Consider the following 6,721-nt stretch of genomic DNA (forward strand, 5'->3'; position numbering starts at 1 on the left):
ACCTCTTCATAGCTCACTGCAAAGCCCCAGTTTCCTACCTTTGGAGCAGGATTGGTCCTGGTGTCAATATGTAGCTTCCTGGCTCCTTCTTCCCACTTCGTGGGACTTTGGTAGACCCCTCTTCTTGCTACAGCATCTAAACCTGTCTCTAATGAACAAGAAATGGGTTCTCCTGCAGGATACGTGCAGTGTTTAGAGTGGGGCAAAATCAGAAAAAATGAGATCTCTTCCCTGTTTCTATGTGCAACTGCAGGCCTGTGCAATGTAACACCCCTATTCGTCATAGGAAATGCATGTTTCTGAATGCTGTTCTTCTTGTCAAGTGACCATCTCATGTTTTAAAGGTCCTCTTTGGTTGTCTGGGCCAGGCCCAAGTGAAAGGAAACTAGATCCCAGGAGCCGCGCCGAGCGCCACAATCCAGATTCCAGGGGCATCCTTTCTGAAATAGGGTTTTTGATTTGGACTTTCCAAATGCATTTAATGGGTCACAGATCAAGGATGGGTAGGAAACCATCAAGGAGAAAAATCATCTAGAAATGGGCCGAGAGAGAGAGAGAAACTGTACGAGAAGCTGAGTCTTGCTGGTGCCTGGGCAACTCCTTTGGACCCTCTGGGTACTTCTACATGAGATGCTTTAATGAGCATTACATTCATCTGATGTGCATTAAAGCACGGCCGTAAAACCATGCACTAGGCTAACGCACGTTTGATTAGTGAAATGTGCATTTTTCTAATACCTGAAGATACAGAGAGTTTTTACACATGCTCTAGGGTGCGGGGGAAGGTGCTTTAATTAAAGTGGATCCAAAAGCCACCCAAATTCAAGCACCTGGAGTGTCTCATATATCAGCATCCCCACACTTCAATACGTCAAACAAGCTTTAGTTGTAGTGCCCCTGCCACCATTTTGAAGCACGGGGACACTGCTACATGAGACACGGCGGCTGGCTGTAATCACAGCGTGTATGAGCAGCCTCCTGGCTCATGTACAGTCACCAGCAGGTACTAGATTTAATGCTCGCTAGAGCACCCTGGCTGAGACTCCCTCCAAACAGGGGGCAAGGACAGCTTCTCTGCCACCCCTGCCTGGCTGTAGCTCCCTGGGGCCAGCTTCTGCCTGCCTCCAGCTCGTGGGGGTTTCCTTGGTGGGCCTGTCTGGGCAGCAGCAGTGCTGCACAGGCCCGGCTGGAGCAAGGAGGCTCTGCTGCTTGCTCCCTGGCCCCTGGGCATTGTGCCCCTGTGGTGCGGGTACGTTCTGGCTCCAGCACGGGAGCCAGCCCCTGGCCTTGCTCTGGGGACCTCGTGGGGCATCTGCCTGAAGTCCCTGGCAGAGGAACCCAGTGGACATGGCAGCTTCCCTGCCCCTGAGATGCTCGGTCCTTGGCCCCAACTGGGCAGCAGAAGAGACCACAGACCTTCTGGTGATTTGGGGCAATGCCGAGGTGCAGCAGCAGTTCTGCCAGGGCAGGAGGGCCAATGCTCTTCTCTGAGCAGTGAAGGCTGCATGGCTGCTGCGAATGGTGGTCACTGAGCACAAGAGATGGTCCAGAGTAGCTTGCAGCACCATGCCCTGCATGCAGGAGCAACCCAGCATCCTCACTCGCAGGGACCCAGGCCATGGGCAGCATATCTATTCAAGCACTGGAGGTCTGCCAAAGCCCCCGCACCAGACCAGACCTGCAGAGAAGACCCAGACAAGAGCCCTCAGGCCGGCAGCACCCGTGTCCCGTGTCCTCCCTGCCCCTGGCTTCCTCATCCAGTGCTGGTGCCCGGGTTGACATCTTCCCCACAGCCAGAGCACAGAGGAAAGGCCAGGGAGGACACCGCCCATGGCCAGCTCCAGCTCCAGCTCCTTCCTGGAGGGGGTCAGTGGCCGTGTGGCAGGCGGTGGGCCTCTGCCACCCAGCACCCCGCAAGCAGCCAGACCGCCTCCCCGCCACCAAGCGCCAAGGCCACCTGCCAGGACCACCTGCCATGCCCAGCTGGTAAGCCCATCGCGTGGAGGATGGCTGTGAGGGGTGGGGGGCACTGTGGCCACCAGTGCCCATGCCACCTCACAGGCCCACACCTGGCTGCAGGCCTGGCTCTAGGGGCACCACACAGGCCCCCTTCCCCTCCTCTCCTCGCCCTCCCCTCTTCTTCTCTCCCTGCCTGGCCTCACTGTCCCCTGCTGTCACGTGCAGAGAAACTCACTGATGGCACCGGTGATCTCCACCTCCGCTGCGGGGGTCAGGGCCTTGTATCACAGGCAGAAGCAGCCCTCCAGGCAGCGACGCACACGGCGGGGAAGTGTGGGATTGCCCGGGGCACCACTGAAGTGCAGAGCCCTGCAACAGGTTCTCATGTGCACCCGGGGCACCATTGCAGGAGGGCATAAGGGTTGGGCACCCCTCGGTGTGCTCAAACAGCTCCATGTGGCATGACCTGGAAAATCTCAGTAGGGGCACACTTGGGGCACAGTGCGGGTAATGCCCCATCCAGCTTTCTGATGAGACATACCGGGGAGAAAACAGGGGCATCACCGGCTCCGTGTCCCAGATGAGTGGGAGCCCTAGTCCCTGTGACCCCGGGCGGCATGAGCCTGCCTCCATGGGAGCAAAGTGCTTGGCGTGCAGAGGAGAAGGGAAGGAGTTGGTCGAGGGCAAGCCTGGCAGGTGGTACCAAGGGCCAGCCCTGGCCTGGCCTGGGGAGGGGATCAGGAAGGCAGGCTGCCTGCAGCAAGAGCCAAGCGGGCCACCTGCCCCGTGGAGGGAGTGGGGATGGAGGGCTTGTGCAGTGGCCACCCATGACAGGGGCTGCCTGGCTAACTTCCCATGGTCCCTGGGCACCTATACACGCACGACCCCGATCTAAGGCTGGGTGATGCACAGTCCCTGGGTCTAGTGCCCGTTACCTCCGAGAGGTTGCAGTCTCTCAAAAAGAGGCTCTGTCTTCTCCTCCTCCCTGCCTTCTCAGGCAATGAGGGATGCCCTTCCTCTAACTGGCCAAGCTTTGAACCTGGCCTCTCCTTTCCCTGGAGCAGTCCCACAAGGAGAGGCCTGACCCTCCTCAGCCCGGGACCCTCGGGAAGCAGCTCTTCCCTCTGGCCCCTTTCCCCTTTGCCCACAAATCGTCTTGACCTTCACATCACAGTCCTTTCCACTGCAACCCCTTACAGTCCCCTGTTACAGGGTGTGGCAGAAATGCCACCGTTGGTGCCCCTCTCCAGAGACCTGTCTCAGCCAGCCTGGGAGGCTGGTGTTTCATTCCTCAGGGTGGGGATGTCCCACCTGGTCTGCATGACAAAAGCCTGGTGCCTGGGAGGCGATGCTCTGGTCACCTGGGCAGGGGGGAAAGACCCGGCCCTGCGCGGGCCCAGGTAGCCAGGGATGCGGGGGAGATGGGTCGGCTTGTGGCCAGTATTGGCAGCTTCGATTGGACCGGGCTGCTGAGGTCAGAGAGGTTATTTAAGGGCTCGGTCCAAGAAGAAGGGAGTCAGCCATTAGCCATGCGGTCATCCAGGTGAATCTGAGCCTGGCTCTCTCCTCATCACCGCATGCTCCAAGAGTGCCCTGCCTCCAGAGGAAACAACAACCACCTCTGGACGATGAGAGTGAGTAAGCTACTCGAGATCCGATTAGACATTTAGTTTCAGTAACTCAGATGCGTTTAAACGGCTACCTCAGCCACCCTGGTTTGCTCAATGGGATTCCTTTGATATTCCTGTAAGATTTCTATGATACTGCTCTACCTTTTACCCTGTTTTCACCCTACCCCCTGTAATCAATAAAGTTCTCCTTGTGACCGGTGTGGGAGACTTATTGAGGGGTGGGTCTAAATTATGCCAAGGAGGCCCCTTAGGTCTGTGGACTAAGGGAGACTTTCCTAATAAGCCCCTGACTTGGGGAAGTGCCCCAAGTGCTTGTATTGGATCTAGTACCCATTGGACGATCAGGCCTGCGTTCTCCAAGGCGCGCAGAGCAAGAAGTGAGTCCAGAGCCTTGGATGGTGGCAGCGGGACCCCAGGCTAGCGGGTGTGCTCCAGGGAAGGGGTCGGCCGGACGGGAGGCACCCTAAGGGAGGCACTCGGAGCCTGGAAGGTGGTCGGGCGCAGGGAGGTGGGCGGCTCAACGCAGGAGCGCCCCCTACTGGCCCGCCACACAGGGCATGTCTACATGTGGCGCTAGGTTGCCGTAGCAACACACTACAGTGATGTAGCGTCTGCAGGTGTCTGCACATAACCAACAGCATGTCACCACAGCGACGTGCTCCCCTGGTATAGCACTCTGCTAAAAATAACACTGTGCCACACGTAATGGCATACTACGGGCTGTTACTGCGCCATGATGTAACACTTGCAGAAGGAAGTACTACATCATGGTGCAAGAACAACACTGCCGTAGTGACACATGTACAAGTGTCCACAGTGTGCTCGCTCTGCAGGTCCAGCAGCTGTGCGTGGGGGAGAGGCACCAGCTGCCACCGGGGATGCAGCTTGAGGAATGGTGCCCCGATGACCAGACCCTCTGAATGCACCATCTCCACCAGCACCAGGCGTAGGACAGCACCCTCCTGCTGGGCAGCTGGGCACCGTCATGGAGGAGTGGCTGGCCAACCTGCCGGCTTGGCACCCGGTGGCAGGAGCAGGGGAGCAGGAGAGGGAGGCATGTGAGCAGCAGAGGTGGGCGAGCAGGAGCAGGTGGCCAGCGAGCAGGAGAGGAACCTGGCTTCTGGGGTTGAAGAGAAGCGCGTTGCCATCCAGCACAGCATGGGGCCACCCAAGAGCTGCTTCTAGAGCAGACAGCCTCTGAATCACAGCGTCCTAGACCCTAAACACTGGAGGCTGCAAGTGGAAGAGGAACCGTGCAAAATACCCTGGTCTGACCCGGTTTGCTCTGCCTTTCAGCATCCGCTGTCTAGCACCGTGTGACACGGGAGGCTGGATGCAGGATCTGTGGTCTCACCCAGTAAATGGCAGTCCTTCTGCAGTGCCAGAAGAAAAGCATTCATTGTCCACCGTTGTTTTGAGAACACATGGGCGCAGGCAGGGAAGCCCATCCTTGGGGAAAAAGGGCACCACGAAACCCCAGTGGCCCAATGGATAAGGCACTGGCTTTCTAAGCCAGGGATTGTGGGTTCAAGTCCCTCCTGGGGTGGCCTTGTTAATCTTTAACCAAGGTGCAGATGAGAAGGCAGTGAACATATGTTCACAGGCTTCTTCTAAATAACCAGTTCCAGTGCTTCACCACCCTCATAAGGAGGGAGGTTTTACTAACATCCAACTTAACCCTCCCTTGCTGGACTTTGCGCCTAGTGTGTCTTCTTTCATCTGTGGCCACTAAGAGCAGTCCAGCTTTGTGCTCCTTGAAACCACCCTGCAGGTATAGACTCATAGATGTCAGGGTCAGAAGGGACCTCAAGAGATGATCGAGTCCGACCCTCTGCATAGGCAGGAAAGAGTGCTGGGTCTAGATGACCCCAGCTAGATGCTTATCCAACCTCCTCTTGAAGACCCCCAGGGGAGGGGAGAGCACCACCTCCCTTTGGAGCCCGTTCCAGACCTTGGCCACTCGAACTGTGAAGAAGTTCTTCCTAATGTCCAGTCTAAATCTGCTCTCTGCTAGCTTGTGGCCATTCTTTCTTGTAACCCCCGGGGGCGCCTTGGTGAGTAAAGCCTCACCAATTCCCTTCTGTGCCCCCGTGATGAACTTATAGGCAGCCACAAGGTCTCCTCTCAACCTTCTCTTGCGGAGGCTGAAAAGGTCTAGGTGCCCTAGTCTCTTCTCGTAGGGCTTGGTCTGCAAGCCCTTAACCGTACCAGGTAGGTAAAGGCTGCTATCAAATCCCTTCTCAGTCTTCTCTTTTCCTAACTCAATACACCCAGTTCCCTTAGCCTCTCCTTACAAATCCTGCCCCCCAGTCCCACAGCCGTTTCCTCTCTCCAACTTGGCCACATCCTTTTTGTACAAGCCTCAGGTGGGTGCGTTTGGCAGGGCACTTGTCAGGAGGCATTACAGACCCTGCTTGTCCTGGCTACAATCCTCTGCTGCACCCTTAGCTTGTTTGGAGCGTCTGAGTTTGGGAGCTGCATCAGACACAGCCGAGCTGAGTGGCCCTGCCCTGCACCAGGATACGCACCATTCAAGGTGCCAGGCAGCCAGGGTTCAAGCAAGCAAGCAAAAATGAATCATGAAAAGATTGTGACAATATTAATTTGTTTTTCAAAATAATCTTAATCTCCTCCTTGCTGCTTGCTGCCCTCCAGTTCTCTCTCCATCCTCCTCATGACCAGCATTGACCGCCTCCACCACCTCCGTGGGCATCCCTCTGCACCTGTAGGGATTTCAGCCCAGTGTCGTCATGCTGAAGGCCTGCCAGGGCCTCTTTCTGGCTCACGCGGGCTGTCAGGCCAGGACTGTTTCCATTACACAGTGTGGAAATGCTGCTCTTAGCAGGGAGCCCCCAGAGCGCCCACATCGCTGGGCCGCAGAAGGACACTCTTTGCTTGCCAGCCTGCTGTTCCCACGCGTCCTGCACTTGCGGCTGCCTAGCGGGTGCTGGGTGCTGTGTTCCGTCCTGACCTCAGTGCTGCTCATGTCAGCGCACGCGCACTGGGTGTGCCCTACAGACCCCGAACACAGCAGCAGCGTAGGCAGGGATTTGATGACTGAGCACCTGGGAGTCCCCATGCTGCCCCTGGCCTGGCCTGAGCCAAGTGCTTTGGAGCCTGAGCTCCAGCTG

The 6,721-nt window shown here is 57.0% G+C and overlaps 1 non-coding gene across 1 annotated transcript; it reads left to right on the forward strand.

Moving 5' to 3' along the window:
• The first annotated feature begins 5,063 nt into the window (after positions 1-5,063).
• On the forward strand, positions 5,064-5,136 carry TRNAR-UCU (transfer RNA arginine (anticodon UCU)). The gene has a single exon. It is a non-coding gene; the product is annotated as a tRNA-Arg (tRNA).
• The last annotated feature ends 1,585 nt before the right edge of the window (positions 5,137-6,721 follow it).

Source organism: Alligator mississippiensis, chromosome 11 (genome assembly GCF_030867095.1).
Source record: "Alligator mississippiensis isolate rAllMis1 chromosome 11, rAllMis1, whole genome shotgun sequence".
NCBI lineage: Eukaryota > Metazoa > Chordata > Crocodylia > Alligatoridae > Alligator > Alligator mississippiensis.